The 19499-nt window shown below is 46.3% G+C and overlaps 1 protein-coding gene across 3 annotated transcripts in view; it reads left to right on the forward strand.

The window, feature by feature from the left end:
* Positions 1–19499, forward strand: part of LOC144175816 (fatty acid hydroxylase domain-containing protein 2-like) — a 122340-nt gene that overhangs the window by 40626 nt on the left and 62215 nt on the right. The gene's annotated exons all lie outside the window — the stretch shown is intronic.

Raw genomic sequence — 19499 nt, forward strand, 5'->3', positions numbered from 1 at the left:
ATTTACACATAAATTATACTCGGTGCAGGTTAGCTGAAAGCATTATTACAAAAACACGAATAAAAACAAATTCTTTTAAAAAAGGTTGGATGATGACACAAAGTTCCGTGGACGCATGGTGGAGAAAATAAAGAAAATACTACTAATACAGCCCTGCCATATGTTCACTTCACCTCTCGTGCAAACAATTTTCTACGCTGTAATTTTATCCAAAGATCAGACATCAATCATTTCTACAGAAATTATTCCAAGCTTCTTAAGCTTATAATTGCTGTGTTTATCGTCCCACATAGACCCAGAGAAGGTTCAAAAATCAGCGTTAAAAATTAGGAAATAGGTCAACCCAATTCAAAAAACAGCATCACAGCAGAAATAAGTAAACAAGCACTGATTATTCAAAGCAACTATAGCAACGGCAAAACTTCGCACTGGCTACCGTATTTCATAGTGGGCTCGGAAACAGTTTACCGTAATTGCTGCAGCAAGAAAATCCCCCTGCCACTTCACAGTTAACTGCACACTGAAATATTTATCACAAAAGGAATCCCATTTGCTGCTCGATTGGGTATTTTAGCTTATATGTTTCATAATACGACTGTTTCGAATTATTCTGAAGACCTAGTTCACAAGCAATATTTGGACGAAGAAGAAGGAGCATGCGCCTTTAGCAGCCGCCGAGGCAAATATCGGGGTTATGTCTTGTTTTCAATGTGTTTCCGTGCTACCCCTACCTTCAGAAATAATGGTTTTCACCAATGTTACAGCCAAAATTCCAGCATATTATTCACTCAAGTTGTACAGTGCTATTAGTCAGCGAAAGTTTCCCCTTGCGGCCCTATGGGTGCGTTATCGTAAACGACGTCAAAAATTTGGTAGTAAGAAGATCGCGCGAAAAGCGGCCCTCCTAATGTGCAGAGCTGTTTAGGCCAACACAAATCCGTCCATCGCACCAAGGAACCTTGAAGCCCCAAGAAAACACATGTGCAGGAATTCATATAATTCTGTCCTAATGCGTAGCCTTTATATGCCGCTTGTCTACAGTGTCAGTACTTCACAGCTATGTTTTAGTTTTTGAGAATGAAGCCCGACAAAGGATCTCATCTACGCTGGTATAAGGTAACAAGGGTTAACTGCGTCAAATATTCATTTTTGTGTAAATGCAGTGCTACACAGTCCGCCTTGTTCGCTTTTTCTTTGTAGTTTCCTAGTCTTTCGGTTCATCACAATTCTGTCCGACCAATTGTCGCCATTTACGGCATTAGAAGGATAGAAGGTGTTGCTTCCACCAAATTTGTAAATTTGTATAACAATTGAAGGCGTTACATTCACAAATATGCATTTTTGTGGAAATGTGGATCGAACGTTACACAGTTACTTTTTTTTCACTATTTCATTTGTTTCTTTTTTTATAATGGTTTTTCAAACTTTGTCAGACCAATTACCTGTAATTATGGTTTTATGGCGTATACAGGTGTTCCTTCGCCAGATCTCCATTTTTGTGAAAATTAAGGCCATTACGCGGATGGCCACAGTGGCTATTTTTTGTTTTTTTGGAATTCTGTTCTACCGGTTAATCTCTATTGGGAAATCATAATGATTACCGATGTTACTTCTGCCAAGGCTGCATTTTTGCGCAAATGACGGGCGTTACACGGTGCTGATATCGGGGGTAACCGGCGAAAGATGCTACGCATTTGAATTTAGTTAGGAATGACCGGGGAATCGAATCCTACACCATTGCGCCATGAAACTGGTAACCTAACCACTGGGCCACCCCAAAGGCCCGAGGAGTACGGGGTTAGCAGCGGCTGGGAACAATAACATGTCCGGCCAACTGAAAAAAAAGCGCTTTCCATTGTCGAAATCGAACCTCAGTCCTTCCCGGTACTCTACTGGCGTCCATCTGGTTCAGCTATCTTCCCAATTATCGCTCCCCGGGGGCACACCATTTCCATTGGGTTCGTGGCGCGGGCGTTGGATTCGGACTTTGCGTGGGTTCTTGCCCGTATTAACGCAGTCCACTTTGGGAGAGATGTGAAAGCCTGTGGTCGAAACGATCCGGGCGTGCCAGTCACGGAGAGCTTCGAGCGGCAAGTTCGGAAGTAAAACATGAGGTGCAACAGCCGGGTTTCCTATGAACGGAGAGGGGCCGCCATCTTTGCGGTTTCTCTAGTCGCGCAACACTGGTGCAAGCTACGGCAGTGTCTTTTTCATTTGAAATGCCTTTTGTTCGGGGCAACAAACACTCCACATAGCTTATGCTTTGCAGACATACACGTGTTAAGGTAAATATGCGAAGTATTGTACTCGTTCGGTTGAGTGTTTTGTTAAGACTTCGTGACAGTGTCTTTCTTGGCATGGCCGAAGCTGCGTTTTCTGTATAAGAACATGTTTTAGTCGACTGACATACCGCAATGCAGTATGGCGGTGTTGGGTGTATAGAAAGTCTGATGTGACACCGATGAAGCATGTCGACCTCAAGTCAGAATGGGTTACATACAACAACGAGTTGCAATAATGCGATGACCGCTAAAGATATCCCAACACTTACATACATTGAAAGTGTTCCAGTACTACAGCATGTTCTCTCTTCCGCAGGTTGCTCGGACGTAAAGCACCTTACACCCGACTTCCTTATACGGAGTTGCAACCACTGCAGCTAGGCATGTCTTCAACACTGCGGCTGAAAAATACACGATCATAACTTTATTTTTTGCCGCTTTTAAAGTAGTGTTGTAAATCGGCTTGCTTTGTTATTTCCCGCCGCATGAGCCAGGCGTGTGACGTATCAACAACTCAGCGTCATGTCTTTCCTCGCCCTTTCTTCCTTCCCAACTCCGTCTCTCTTGCTATGCTTTAAATACTGTGTTCACGGACGAATAAATGGTTCAGTCCCCAGCGCTGTCTCGTCTCTCGTCCACGCACCGTGTGTGCGCCGGCTATGTAACAGTGGCGACGAGCAAGAAAGGAACCCATGAAGTAAAAGAAGAGCACGGCGAGCAAAAACACGGTACGGTCCTTCAAGAACCTGCAGCAATGACAACGGCAGCCATGGCTCACCACCATCTTCCCGAGTATGACGGCGAGAGGGACAATTGGAAAGCGTACGTCATCAAGGCAGAAGCTTATTTGGAGGCAACGGGGGTTACCGACACAGCGAAAAAAATTGCCCCCACCTCCCCGAAGGGAATCGTGAGGAAGTGCGAATGCATTTCTTGCGCCAAGAGTACACGGCGTAGTAATTCTGCCATCGCCTTGAGAGGCGCAGTACCGGCGAGGGGGAGCTGTAGGCGAGGGGAGAGGCGCGCGCCGAGAGTGAGTGCAAACCTAACGGGGGGAGAGGCGCGCCAGCTGCAGAGCATGTGACGTCACGGCGCGAGGAGAGGGGGAGCCGACGCAAAGGCGCCAGCGCGCGGTCACGTGGGAGTGTGACGTCACGGCGCGAGGAGCGGTGCGGGAGCCGGCGCGGGCGCGCGCAGCCACGGCGCGGGAGGCGGAGCGCGCGCGGGTCACGTGGGGTGTGACGTCGCTGCGCCGTTGCTACAGACGCTCCTCTCCGCTCCTCGCGCCGTTGCTAGGGGAGAGGAGGAGGAGCAATGCGGACGGCGGAAGGTTCGGGGTCGCTTATAAAGTGCATCGCACTTAAAAAGGGCGTTGCTCGTAGCAGCGTTAAACACGCGGACTGTGCAGATTCTGGCTGGACGAGTCGCTCAGAAGAAACCGAACAGCCTAACCTACGAAGAAGTCGTTGCAGCGCTGGGGACTGAACCACGTGGACTGAACCATTTATTCGTCCGTGAACACAGTATTTAAAGCATAGCAAGGGAGAGGAAGTTGGGAAGGAAGGAAGAAAGGGCGAGGAAAGACATGACGCTGAGATGTTGATACGTCACACGCCTGGCTCAGGCGGCGGGAGATAACAAGCAAGCCGATTTACAACATTTCTCCTCCCTTAGTATTGAAAACGCTGTTACACCCTTAGCCGGCTACCGCTGCAGACTCCAGCACCACCAGCGAGAAGCGAACCCCCAGAGTATGTTTACGCTCTACCAAGTTTCGATGATGGTACTGTGCCTGTCGAAGAACTCATAGAGCTAACTGCGCGGGACCTTTTACTAGCGATGGTCGTTGAGTACACCAAGAATGGCTGGCCGAAACATGTAAAGGACACAGAGCTGATGCCATTCTCGGACCGCCGGTTAGAACTATCCGTGGCTCATGGGTTGTTATACTGGGGTCATCGAGTTGTTGTTCCCACACAAGCACGAGAACGGGTGCTACATATGCTGCATGAGACACATCAAGGGTCATCGGCAATGAAGGCTGTCGCCAGATCGGCATTCTGGTGGCCGGGACTAGACCGAGAGATAGAACGCCTCTCAGCGTCGTGCCACAACTGCGTGCAAAACCTGCCTATGCCAGCCTCTGCTCAACCAATGAGTTGGCCAGCCGTTAAGAGGGTTCAGCAGTGCCGGCCTCCCGTAGACAATACATAGACACTTTCAGAAGCCATAGCGCGCCTAATATTTGGCCTAACCCTATGGGGTTGGTATCAACGTTTTCCGCTTTCAAAAACGGGGGGAATGTTGCGGACAGATTTTAAAACTCGGACCTCGTTTTTTTACAAACGAGTAAGAAATATGAGCAAAAACATGAGTTTTCGGGGTGCCTGTGTTTCTGCGCGCCGCATTGAAAAACATCGGCCAATATCGAAATTCTGTTCGCAACATTCCCTTCCTTTGGCTCTTCTGATTGCATACACGCCGGTATAATTCTTCTGAGGCGAATAGTTTTAGCGCTAGGCTTTCTGAAAGTTCCGCAGCTCGAGAACGCTCGCAATCAAATTTCCCACTCTTGTTGGTGGCTCCGTCTTTCGTAATCAGGAGGAAACATTATTAGGCTTTACCACTCACCGCGTACACGCTGCGGTCTTGCTATGTTACTGCGCGGATAGCCGGACTTTTGGGCTTATGCGGCATGCGCGCGAAACAGCGAAGAAAAGTTTGCCATCACGCTCCGTGGCCATCACTCTTGCGAGTGGCACCACCGCTTTGATTGCAACTATGCATTGCAGCGTCATCTCTTGCGAGCCGGGTTCCACGCTTATCAGCGCGCGGGGAAGAGCACGGTTAGACCGATGGCGTTGGTCGAAGCGGTGAATATTTTGCTTTTTCACCGAACGACGGCTTGATTCCGCAGTAATGCTGTTTAGTTTTTTTATTATTAAACTCTGAGCAAAGACGAAGCGCTTGCTCGAAGTGACGCGACCTCAAGTCTTGCCGGTAAAGCTGTTGCTTGTGTCCATTGCATACTGGCGGTGTAACGGTGGTAAAATGCAGGAATGATATTTTTCTTGTACAATGGGGGAAGAGGGCAAGGGGGTGGTTTCGCACTTGAGCGGCTAAAAAACGTTAGTGGGGCTTGCTGAAGGGAAAACGCCACCTGACTTCTTTATTTTTCTGTTTGCTCCTTAAAACATTTTGCCTCCTCTTTCTGCTACTTCTGCTCCTCCTCCTTCTCCCCTCTCTCTCTCTCTCTCTCTCTCTCTCTCTCTCTCTCTCTCTCTCTCTCCCCTTCGCGTAGCATGAGCAATATACATTTAGGAGCACCAGTTTTTCAGATTACAGGGACAGCTTTTTCTTTATCTTCAACTTCGGCATTCCCGCGAACGGAGACGTAGCTTATGCAGCCACTTGCATCTGCGTACGCGTGCGTTAGCGGAGTAATGCGTAAACCCGCTGACTCGTGCGCTAATATGAAGCAGGTGTACCACATTATTGTATTGTTCAATTAGCGTAGCAATCTTCCTAAATGTCACGGCGCCTTTATACAAATCGTAAAATTCAACGTTTTTATTACTTGATTCCTTGTTTATATCCATTCAAGGCTGAAATTGCTGAAAGTTGCAGACGGAGGTAACTGTGCGAGCGCACAGAATGTTCACCTTACTTGAAATTAAGTATATTAAATCAAAAGTATCACTCTCCTTGTACTGCAATTAATGGAAATTCTTCAGGCTGACCAATGAGTTACTTTTACTGTAGGTATGAAGGTTAATTTTTCTGCAGTTTAAATGTGCCCTTCCAAAATTGCTTCCAAAATCCTCCTTCACACCATTCGATTTTCAGTCCCCAAGGCAAAGAAATGCACGGTGTGCTGTAAGATGCACTGATACAGCGTAGAGGTAAGAAAGCCACGCTCGGAAGTTTAGCTTAGTCTTTGAAAGAACGAAATTTGATTTTGCTTTTTTTTTCCCGTTTCTTTCTTTCATCTTCTTTTCCATCCCTGCTAGCGCGGTCTTTGTTTAATACTTTGTATTACGTTTAGGGTTCATCGCTCATTTTGAACCCTTCAAAGCATGGATAAACGATTGGTCGTCAATGACTGTTCACCGATGTTTGCCTTCTTTTATTATTATTTAAATTTTTTTGTGCCAGTCCACGCACATACATCTTTTATGTATTTTCGCAGACTGTTCAGTTCGTGTACAAATGAGACACGAATGTTACAATGTGTTTTGTAGTATCTGCGCATAATACATATTTTGTAAGTGAAAGTGCCACTTCTATGTAATTGTAGCTTGTATCAACGTGTTGCAGCGAAGCACAAGACGAGGGACAAAAACGCAGAAGACACACATGTGTCTTCTCCAGAGTTCTTTTCCCTAGTCTTGTGCTGCGCTTCGACACGTCATTATGTGCCAACTCGCCAAAACCACTACTCAGCATGCAACAGCACTTGCCTTGTTTATGCGGCACTTTTGTCGTCAAACCAATCAACGGCTTTATGATTTTAACCACCCCCGCCCCCCCCCCCCCTTCCACCCAACATACAGAATTGCGGTTGGTGATGCTGAAATAAAGATTTGAGTGATTCGTATTTGTTAAAATGCTCTTTGGCGCGTACTTGGTTCATTTGTTTTCATTTATATTCCATTGGAGCATGCTCGGCGCATTTTTGTTACAGACGACCGATGTAGACCAACCACCGGCGGGTCACGCCGGTGACTTGCTTGATCTTGTCCCCTCCATCATGCTGGCGCCATGGCTTGTAATACCTCAGCGAGGTTCTGTCCTTTTACAGCTACATAAATGATAACATCGTAGTCTTAACACTTTTATCAGAAAAATCCTTAAGTTGTATTTTGGATGAAACAGGTTGGAGCTGTTCCATATTATATTTCCCTTTTTCCCTTTTTTTTCAATCTATTTCTGGTCCCACACATGGATGTGTAATTTACGCTGTATGTTAACCTAGGGATTTGGGTAGCCAGGCATGTCCTGCTCAGAGAGAGGATTTCGCCTTCACGTAAAATAAGTGGACTTGTTTGTTTCTTTTCGAGATATCACACATTGCTTCTTATTTTGTGTATGCCCCTATGTACAGCTCTTTGATGTTTTTTTTCTTATCGCTTACTCTCCGCATTACATCCGCACTTAGGGCGGCGAGATTCAGTGCCCGTAATCATTCAGATTTTTTAGACCATTTCAATAACCCCGCCCACAGTAAATCCATATGTAAATACATTTGTACCACACACGTGAATCTGATAACATCCAGTTTACAGGGTGAGCCTGTACCTGATAATGCTACGATGACGCATCCAGATTCCGGTGGCACGCTTCACAATTATCGCCCTCACGCTCTCACAATTATCACTCTCACACACGCACGCGCACACGCACACGCACAGAAACGCGCACCCACGCACGCGAACGCACAGAAGCACGCGCGCGCACGCATGCACGCACGCACGCGCACACACATACATGCACCCACGCACGCATGCACGCACCCGCGCACATGCACAGACGCACCCACAAACACACGCAGGCACGGATCGACATGCACACACGTACACATACACTCGCTCACACGTAAGCACATGAACACGAAGGCACACGTAGGTGCAAGCGAGAGCTCTTTGATGTAACTTGATGTTCTCTGAGTTACTTCGGGATGCAAGTATGCCAGGAAACTTTGACGCCAAAGTAGCATCGCGATTTCATGCAATTAATTATCTTGCATTGTATTTTCTGCAGATTCTTCACACCTATCTTTTAGAATTGCGAAGTCAGTTTACCACGTCCATATAACTCACGAATAACCGTTGCTGTCCGGAATAAATCAGAGTGATACTCAAAGATTCTTGATTAATTCGATAGCAAATTCCGTGCCTTGCCTGTACCTTGAAATACTTCATAGAAAGATACGCAGCACGCCCGTCCTACGTCCGGGAACTATACGAATACAGTGTGGCTAAAGCGCACCACCCGTGTGTACAGGAATAGCGACGTCCCTTGCTCAGTGGAACACCACCGTGATTTCAGGGTTGCGGACAGCAAAAACACACCTACCCAGGCTACAGTCATCACACAACGGCAACGCAAAATTTAGGAATTTACCCGCCGCCGTGGCTCAGTGGCTAAGGCGTTGCGCTGCTGAGCACGAGGTCGCAGGTTCGATTCCCGGCCGCGGCGGCCGCGGCCAATTTTCTGATGGAGGCGAAAAGCAAAAACGCCTGCGTGTACGAGATTTCGGCGCACATTCAAGGGGCCCTGAAAGGCATTTTGAGCACACTAAATGAACTAGCGCAACCGTTAGATTGGGTCGTCAACGTCCTCTGTGACAGGTATTGCTCTTTTACGCGCAGCGGAAAGCTCACACTTTTGTTGCAAAGTTTGTCGTTTTTTTCTCACCCTTTCCTTCGTGTTTTTGGACGCCGCCATCTTCACATGTCTACATCATCGATTCCCAGATGTTCGTCATGAGCTAGACATCCTGCTATTGGGCGGCTTTTTCACGCACTTCCGGCAAAGAGATGAGTCGTCTGCTCAGCGTCGGCTCGCGGGCTGATCTGCCAGCGGAGTGCCGGAGTGCTTGGGCATTTTACGACAAACGAAACAAGGGTAAAACAAACGCTTAACGGTTTGTATTGAATGCAACACGGCCATAACACGACATGGATATTCTCTTACCTGAGTACGTTCCATAAAGAGAGCGTTCAAGCCCCGTGGCACTTCTTTCGTGCAATCGCAGAGAACGCCCTGAGCCGAATGCCCGGGTTTGACGCATACATTTTATTCAACTTCAAAACAATCCAGAGATGCGTTTCTAACGAACACAACGTCACAACATGCGTTGAAAGTCTGAACCACGATTGACAGAGGATGGGTTGCCTCCTGCCCGTCGTAAATTCGGTACTCACCTCGCGCGCGGTTTGCGGGGACGAACAGCAAGTCACTTAACTCTGGCGCACAAGCCGATGGCTTTTAGCCATGCACACTGCACATACCCCATGCGAGGTTGAGTCGTACGTCACTCGAGAAAGATTATCCAGACCATGGGAAGAACTATCCACCCGCAGAAGCACAACGTCGCATTTCATCGCGAAACAAAGGCGTCCACAACACACACACCATCGCCTCCTGTAATGCCAAACGCATCTCGCACTTCCCAATAGGAGTGGGTGGTACGTCTGCAGTGCCCACATGTCGCGAGGTGGGGCCCCAAGCTGAACCGGGATCACGGAACCGTAACTGACTTCTGGAGCGGTTTGTGCCTTGTTGCCAAGGCAACCGGTGTTTGAGATTGTCGAAGAAATAGCGCTCGCTCCAGCGCTAGAAAGCTCAGAGCCGCGGCGGAGAATGTTTTGCCAACGTTGCCGCACTCTAAACTTTTTTTCCACCCATATACTCCCTAGAGGTTCTTTTTCGCCTGTCCTCTAGTGATCCTCCTTGTAGGAGTTTTTTTTACTACATGGAACAGGGAGGTTTTGTTTACCTCCTCAAAACAGGGTGTTTTTAGGTGATAGAAAGGAGGTAGTTAGGGAGTGTTAAGAAATGTTAGGGAGAATTTAAGGAGATCAAAATGGAGTATTCTTTACTTCCTCAAGGCGTTTTTAAGTGATGTTTATGGTCTTTTTAGGCGGTTGAATAGGAGCTTATTATGGCTCCCTTGGGAAGTACTTATGTTATTTTAGGGGCGTTTTGAGGAGGTTCAAGGGAAGCATTTACTTCTTTTGCATGGAGTTTTACGTTTTGTAGGCCTCGCGAGGGGAGTTTTTAGGAGGTTCAAGGGAAGCATATATTTCTTTTGAATGGAGTTTTGCAAAGTTTGGGCGGTTTTGTAGGCCTTCCGAAAGGAGTTTTTTCAAGGCCACAAGGGAGAGTTTCTAGTTCCCTGCGGGAGTACTGATTTCACACGGTTTTGCTCGGTTTCAGGTTTATTTCAAACGAACTTTCGCATACAAGTTTACATGGTACATGGGGTACACAAGGAGGCTCCGAAATAAAAACTTAGGGCGACCTCCTATAAGAAAGCAAAAATGGTAAATTGCTAAAAACACGCCAGTTAGGAATGGAAGACAGCAATAGAATGCTAGTTGAACAAACCGTAGAATTTATATTACTACAAGAACTGGAAATACGCGAAAAACAAAGATAGGCGCAAACACAACCACATGGTAAGTGAAATCATTATATAATAATAGCGGATCAAGAACGCGTCAGTACTTATCAGAACTTATCAGAACGCATCAGCACTCAGTACACAAAGTGAAAAAAATGGTTGCAGTGGTTTACAACAACAAAAAAATTTCAGTTGGTGGTGAAATGAGCGACCTGCGTGCTAGTTGAACAAACTGTAGATACAATATTACTACAAGAACTGGAAATACGCGAAAAACATATAGGCACAAACACAACGGCATTGTAAGTGACATCATTATATAATACTAGAGGATTGAGAACGCGTGAGTACTTATCAGTACGCATCAGTACTCAGTACACAAAGTGAAAAAAATGGTTGCAGTGGTTTACAACAAAATTTTTTTTCAATTGGTGGTAACGAGCATTTGTAACGAGCATTTTGTAGATGGTAAAGGCACAAGAGATAAATGATGTTGGAGACAGACAGCAATGAGATGGCAATGGATAAATGAGTAATATAAAGAACGAGAAATATGCTGCGGAAAATACCAGTGCGTTTTGATAAAGACACAAATGCGCCAAGAAAAGGGACCCAGTCTGAGGAGTTAATTGCAAGGATATAGAACAGAATGGGTGGTATCGCGACAGCTTCTTCAGAGTGAGAAGAAAAAGCCATGTAATTCGTGTTTTTCCGATAATTTTGAGTTGATTCATTTGGCACCAGTTGCCAACATTATTTAGATAATTGTTTCAAGTTATATTAGTTGGTTAATATTATTGCTTCACTAAAAGATAGCTGTATTATCAGCATACAGAAGGGTCCATCAAATATCCCCTGTTCAGTAAAAAAAAAGAAAACGTCAGAAACATAATACGAAATTCTTTAAACTACTATCCAATGATTACAGGATTGAAAACAAATAAAATATTGGTGAGGGATATTGATGCGATAAAAGTTAATTAGTTCTAAATCCTTCACACGTGGTTTGGTGCTGGCAAGGTCCAAAAAGGCATGTTCCACAAACGTTAGAGCTCTGTGTGCCTTCTTGGGATATTGAATGTTGAAAACCCAGAACGATGCAAACAGACTACACAGTCCTCCCAGTAAAGATGATGCAGTCAAGACACTCTGGCCATCGATGCGGAGGCTAATTTCCCCTTTCGCGGAATGCAGGCAGGGAGTCAAAGGAACATCTACCTGAAAAAGCAAAAAAAAAATGCCCCACAAGTAAAATTCAAAACAGACACTATGGTTAAACGAACTTAATAATTCGGCACAGTAATAAAATTGTTATGCCATGTTCCCTGCGAATTTCAGTACTTAAATTAGGAATGCAAAGGCTTCATAAAACCAAGTGCCAGTACAATAACCATCGTGGCTTTTGCAGCAATAAAAAAGATATTACCTCCGCACAATATACTCGAGCACAACTTTAAATGACAGTGAAGTTAAAATGCAAGTCTCTCTAGGTTGATAGATTAGCTCACGGGGAACACAATTATACCCCTCTTACACCTGGCATTTTTTTTTAAATAAGGTTGAAACTAGCAAAAACACGTTTTCACCGGAAGGGCTTAAGTGGCCTGACGCGCACAACTTCTTTCTTGGCTGCCGCTGGATGGTGCTACTCGTCCATACTTGGGGTGGCAGTACCGCTTTCCAAGGGAGCATGCGAGCTACGCATGAGAAAATCGTTCGACGCCAAAACTTCCGAGGCCTCAAAAGGCCAATGTTCTTCTTCAGTGAAGCGTAAATACTGATCACAGGTCCAATGGAGAAACATTTTACTTAGTGGTCTCGAACGGCAAATGACAGGGGAGTTTGGGGAAGCATGAGCGATTTGACCGAAACTGACCAACTGCTTGGTACGTGGTAATGTTGTATTCAGTTGCTTGTATACTGCTATTAATCACCGCTGCTTCACTTGCTTCCAGTTTATTCTGATGCAAACAGCGACTGCAGTCGTGTTTGCGTCACGCTTGATGAGCAGTTGAACAGCGATTTCTCAGCACTTAAGGCATCTTGGCACTAAATCAATGCTGAAATGGCTATGCGGAGGTCCGACTTTCGTTTGAAATCAACTTGCTGGTTGTCTTCAATGACCCTTTAACAACAAGTTACCCTTATGCCTCATCACTGCAACCGATTGTTCCTCTGTGTGGTGCAAAGTGTGTTAGTGTGTAACGTGAAACGAACCGTTTCTGTGATTTGTAGGACTGATTCTGCTATTAATTACTGCAGTGACAACACGCTATGAAAGAAAATCCCGCCATCTCCACGAAGTGAATGATGATGAGAGGGGCGAATCTAAAATGCTTATCAGCAGACAATGTGACGCATTAAGTGCAAGCTGCTTTCATAGTGTGTGCATTGACATTAGGATATGGCCCCCTGGCAGAATGATGCGCTGCGCGAGATTTTGCCGTACCTAAAAGGACAGGCAACTCATTTTTACGGAGTATAGGATCTGTAAAAGGGTTGCGAGTTCGGCGAGTTGGTAATTATGCATTGCGAAAAATAAACTGCGCGCAAATTAACGAGGACAAGAACACATGAAGACGGCACAAGCGCACACTCGCAACTAGTTTATTATTGCACGATTCAAAGCTTTATATGCCCAAGCGCCCAATTGCCGCGCCCCCAATGCGTCACAGTTCTTGGCGCACTCAGCCGAAAATACTAAAAAACCGTAACAACAAAACCACAAAACGAACTTTGAGGCGCACGAAAGGCGAAAAATCAGCAAAGATAACCGCATCATACATGGATTAAGACCCCCCTCCCACCCCCAACACGCATTCCCAGAAGCACCGAAATAGCGCTCAATGTGCGTCTAAATATGCGACTTCTCGATTAAGCAGGGCGATAGAGGGATGACTGACACATTCGGAACCAGCTTTTCTGATGTGGCTGGCTTCTACAATTTCTCGCGTTTGCTGGTTCTTATGTCGCAAAAGGATGGCTGTGCGCTCAAACACAGGGACACAATCAGGTCTGCATGCGCGGCAATGAGAAGATAAGTGGCTCAGGTCACGTTGAAAAATGAAAAAAAAAAAAATATATACGGTACTTTTAGACGTCGTACGCTCGAGTTTGTGACAACGTACCCGTGTGCGGCTCTGTCCTGAAGTTCGGAGAAATGCAGGCGGGTTGTGTTATATTTCTCGTCTTGCATTACGCTTTCTTTTATATATTAGCGCCCTCTTCCCCGACCTCTCTACCTTCCTTACCGCTTCCGTCTGACTGCGCTGATTCTCGCCAGCACGAAGTAACCGTCACGTTGCTTTGAAACGACGCCGCGCGCGACAAACGATTTTACCTCGAATGCCCTGTTACAAACCAGCCTACAAAATAATGCGAACGCATACCCCAAAACCCATAAACAAGTAAAATAATACGAGTGTGCGCTTTTTTCTTTGCCCGTGCGCGTACGAGCGGTGAGCGGCACGGGTACCCGGGTACTTCGCTGTTAACCCTATCCAAACGTTTGACAAACGCATCGACTGATGAAATACCACTTACCAGCGAGCTGTCCACACCTGTCGCCGTATCCAAATGCTGTTTGCGGCCGTTCCTCGTGTGACAGGGGCACATGAAAATCTTTCCACCAAATGGCACTACTAGTCCTTCACAAATAAGAAAAAACGACGGCCCAAGGCGAGGCTTGAAGCTCCGGCCGCGCCGAGTCACCGGCCGCGCTGCGTTGATAGCACAGAGGCAGAGGTTGTATACATCCGGGCAGCCAGTCGTGCCGCCAGGGCAAGTTGAGTCGCTGCAGTCGGGTGCGTTGGCGCGCTGGCACGGGAATTTAAATCGTCTATGTATGCGCAAGCAAGCGAAGCAGATGAACGTTGCAATTGTTTGCAACGGCGAGAACTGCCTCTTCGTTAGCAGCAGAGTTTGACACCACCTATCGCCAAAATAAACAGATTGAGACAACACGGCCGCGCTCTCTGCCTGTGATCGCGCTGGTTGAAGCATCTATACGGGTATACGTACGGTATTGGTTTTGTAGCTGCGTGCAACCGTTGCGTCCTGCTTACTCGTTCTAATTAGCATTAGGCCACGGTTGAAGTGCTGGTGCACGGAGACAACAGAAGACTAACATGGCGACCGCCCGCTTGAGATGATTACCTCAGATAGGGCGTTTATTGTGGACGTGGTAGTATACAAGGAACCGAACGCCATCTCACAAATGGTGTTAAGTCGTTCTAAATCCTCCCTTTTGCTACCCGGATGGGCAACGGTACTACCGTGGAGGTTCGTCCACTTATTTAGATCATGCCTAGGGAGTACATTTTTTGCTATAGGTACTTTTCAGGGCACATTACTTGATTAAAACTCCATTTCCGGCTAGTTTGCGTTTACAGTGCGCTCTCCACCACGCGTCGCCCCAAGCTGAACTGGTCACATGATTGAAGCGTTTTGTGCACGGGTTCTGTATCGGTTTAAAATGTCTTTTTCACATGCCGCCGGCAGGAATTACCACCGCCGCAAAATAAGACCCGGCACCAGCGGGGCCACATCTGATACGGCGCTTTTTGGATAAACAGTGCGCACCCCGTGCGGCTGCAAGTTCGCCGCCGATAAAAAGTCATGTGCCGCCAGCAACGTACACCGCGAAAGGGCAAGGCCAGGCCGCCGCATACATGCGGCCAGATTTTTCGTTCGCTTTTCCAGCCTTGAGCGGAGTGCGTGCGGGATTCATGGTGTCAACAAAGCTTGCCCATAGCAGACGACAGTCTGAGAAGCGCAATAGCGGAAGTACGTCACCGCTGCGGAGCGCAGCATCATGGGAGGCAAGGCTCGCGCGCCGTCAACAGCGGAGAGTAAGTCGAAAGGAGGAGGAAACTCGGAGCGACGATTATGCGCGGTTTTTGATTTACGATTTCTCAGCTAATACTCATCGCTTTAACAAAATTCTTGCGGGAGGAGATTGCAAATACATTGCTTTATTTGGGTGCATGTACATCCATGCATCGGCGGAAGGTATTTCAGGACCCCTTTAAAGATCCCCAGGCGATCAAAATTAATCTGGAGCCCTCCACCGCGGCGCGCCTCATCGCCTGCGTTGCGTCGGCGCGATAAAACCCTACAATCATTCAAAATTTAGCGATTTAAAAAAGCGAAAAGCAAGCACTCGGGAATGTTCCCATAGCAATCCTGTAGTACCCGTGCACAACCGGACAGCCTAAACAAATATGTCGAGATACCCGTCACTGCGTGGCTGCGACAAAAGCGCAGCGAAGATGCGGGTGCCATCCCGGCCGCTCTCCAGATGGAGGCGAGAAGGAACAACGTCCCCGTGTCGAGATTTCGCAGAACGATCTGCAGGTGGTTGTAATTCATCCGGAGCCCCCCACTATCGCGCGCTTATATCCCAGATGTGGCTGCAGCGTGTTACAGTCCCAAATTTTCAATTTTTTCAAAGCGCACCGAGCGTAGTCCAGGCCGAGTTGACCTCATGCCCGTACATGGTACACCACGTTCGGAAGTCGCCTTGTAGTCACAACGTCAGCAGGGGCATATTCGTTATCTCGCCGCTGCCTCAGCTGGCTGCGACGCGCGTCTGTCGCAGCCACGTGAACGCTGCGACTATTGATAACGCTGGGTCATGTAGTCTTGGACAATGCGTGAGACTGCCCAGTTCGCGTTATCTGTTACAGTAAACGGTCTATTTTTTTCTTTAAACGTTGTTAACGGAACGTTGAAAGGTAGTTTCAGGAAGTAACAGAAATGTTGCGTTCGGGGCAGGCATTCAATTAATCTGCATGGGTCTTTCCATGGTTCGAATGAAAGCAAGAGCGCATCAGACAGGACGGAAAGAGAAGTATAAAAAACACTTGCGGAAGTGTTTGTCAAGTTCTCTTCGTGTTCCGCCTGATGCGCTGGTTTCTTTCAAACTTATGTATTGATCAGCCCAACTTTTCACTCTTGTTTTTGGCGTTATTTTCTGGTAATTACTGGGTCAGTGCTGGAGGTTAATTTTTACCTACTGCTTTAAATGTTTTTCGGACGTGTCGATTTCGGATAGTGCACAATTGAGTATTCATTGTTATTTACGTTGTCTGTACATATTAAAACTGAGGCTTCTCTTTCACAGCACAAAAAGTCCAAAAATATTCATGAATGATCATACATACGTGCAAAATCTTCTTTGTTAGCTGAATTTTTCCGTTTTATGAAATGTTTGGTTTATTTAGGAAGACGGCTACGTTCACGGCCGCCAAAACGTGGAACCACGCAGTATTTTATTTATTTATTTGAAGCGCTCACCAACAGTGGTGTGCCTTCTCGGGTGAGGCACTGGGTAAATGAGGAATATAAGGCATACAGAGGCAACACATAAGCAAGGGTAGTAAATCAAAAATGGGTAAAAGAAATGTGTGGGTATACGGGGTGTTTCATCGAGACTAATTATTTTTTCAAAAATGGAATTTTGGAAGTAAAGCTGTTTTTGTTGGGCTAAGTGATCAGGGGCCGTGGCAGGTGCCAAGTGCTATTTATGGAAATAAGTAACTTGACTTGGTTAATCACCGTTTCAATTATCCTAAGTTAGATGCTTGATTGTAATGATTAACTAGTAGAGGATCATGAGTCCATCTCGTATCGATTATTACATTTCCGAAATTGTAAGTGCGTGCAGAGGTACAGCGCTCAGAACCTAAGCTCACCAGATGTGCGTAAAGGGCTCCGGGCGGAAGCTGAGCGCCGCGAAGCTGAGCCCTCAGGCTCATGTCACTCGGAGCTGTACATGCCACACGCACGCCGGGCTTTATCTTCGGCCCGAACAGAAGCAAGGGGCACCTGAACAGCCGAAAAGCATCTGATAGCGGGATTTATAGGTTACAAAGTTCCCAATCAGGGAGTTATTACGTCTAAACAATCTTCGGCCGGCCCATGTGGCCACCGAAACAATAATGACAAAAAAGCGCTCCGACATTGAGAATGAGCGTCTCGGGTTACTGTGTTACTGGGGGGGGGATATACCACTGAAAGTGAACTAAGGCAGGGCATGTTTTGGCCCAAACGGATAACCGTTGGACCACCGTGGTAACGGAATGACTATCCTGAAATGAGAATAGAAAGAGCAGAAGGCCGCTAGCGCTATGAAAGAATGAAATAAAGAAACTATGCGTAAATGACTTATTCGGACAGAGCAATATAAAAGCAGTTGGTCTTCCACGGGTAACGCCCTTGATAGGCTGATCATTCATTCATTCATTCACACATATCTGCATGCATACATACATACATTCATACATACATACATACATACATACATACATACATACATACATACATACATACATACATACATACATACATACATACATACATACATATTTGCGTATGCACATACGTACGTACGTACACTACTCAATTTACGCAGTGTGGACGTATTAAAAAAATTGAGGAGAAACGTGCGATAATTTAATTAAAGCGGCATCAAATTTCGTTAGTCACATTTAGCTCAATGTATAACATATGACTTTAGCGTTACGGTAACGTTTACGTAAGCTGTGACCTACGCATTGCACTTGTTACATGCGCTTTCGTAGTTCCGTAATATTTGTGGTCACAATAATTTGTTATATTTCTTTACAAAAATAAACAATACAACAAAACGCCTCAAATAAGTGCGCTGCGTAGGATTTAAAGCCGTCTAAATAGAACATCTTGGTACACCAAACACATTTCGCGGAAAAGGACAAAAACAACGAGCTAAGAGAGAAATCATCACTGTTACGTAGAGCAAGAAAAGGTCATAAAAGAGCGTTCTAAGCAGAGCCATGGCTGGATCCCATCCGCAACACCCCGTTTCCCGTTTCGCTTCTCATGCTAAAAACACCGGGCAGCTAGGCAAATCGAATTGTCCAAGAACTCACAAGGCGTCGCAGCAATGGCCACAATTACTACCGTTCGAACCACTATGCGCGTAGCTTCGATTGAGCTTAACCGCTTGCATAATAGTGTGATCGGGAAAGTGATAGTTCTTCTTGTTTGGTGATTTTTTATGACGAAATGTTATCTCGTCGATACTACATACAATCGTGTACTTTTAATTCAAATACCATGTCGCATTGTACGAAACTTTTCAAAAGCAATACAGCGGTAATAAATTCCAACTAAGCTGTTTCACTATTAGAGAAATGTTATAAATGATGTTATATCGACTGCGGAAAATAATAAGGAAGAAATTTGATCGGAGTACAAATATGTTTGCATGTTAAAAGCGAAGCGGGTGACAACTTTAGGCACCCTTCTTCACCTAGAAGGGCTGATAAAGCTGCAGTTATTGCCGGCACAGCGCCGCACAGCGTGATTTGCTCGCCCGCAAGAAATGTGTTTTCAGTTTCTGCTCTGACATTGGTGTGATTTTCTTCATGCGTAACACTCGCAATCGTCGCTGCAGTAATTTAACACACATAAGTGGGATAGAATTCTCCTTGAAGAAGTCACGTTTCGTGGCTTCCACAGGAGCGCAGCGAACCAAGCTTCTATCCCGCAAACGGCAGGATTGACAACGAATGCTGAGGGAAGCCTGCAGCCCAGTAGGTCCACACGCACCCCTTGCCGCTTTCGTAGCTGCTCGCTGCAATGCTCTTCTGTCGGCTGGAGCCATGTAACCGCCGCCGTCTATGCTGGCGCGAAAGTGAATTGTGTATACGCGCTGTCGTATTTATGTGTTCTTACCTGTGCGCGTAGGTTGATACCAAAGGTTTAGAAAACCTGTAATACATTTTCTGTCGCCTTCTTAGACACAGTGGCCTTATCTGGGGGTCACAGGAAATGAATGTATCTTTTCATTCGCACCACGAGAAGCACCCTCCTCGCCCTCTTTGCAAGTCGCCGACTTCGTGTTCTCCAGACAAAACAACAGCATGCAAAAACGCAAAAAGAAACATCTGGGCCAAGTCATGCCGGTATTCATTCCGTACTGATATCTGACATTGTTGGCCAAGATCTTCGGTCGTATCAGGGAACGCTCGTGTCATCGCACGACCGATGCATGCCGTCATCGGAGCTATATTTTCTTTCGTGCGGCGGAATAAAGCGTGCTTCGG

The sequence above is a fragment of the Haemaphysalis longicornis genome, unplaced genomic scaffold (assembly GCF_048455015.1).
Source record: "Haemaphysalis longicornis isolate Haplotype H1 unplaced genomic scaffold, Haemaphysalis longicornis Haplotype H1 scaffold_3, whole genome shotgun sequence".
Classification (NCBI taxonomy): domain Eukaryota; kingdom Metazoa; phylum Arthropoda; class Arachnida; order Ixodida; family Ixodidae; genus Haemaphysalis; species Haemaphysalis longicornis.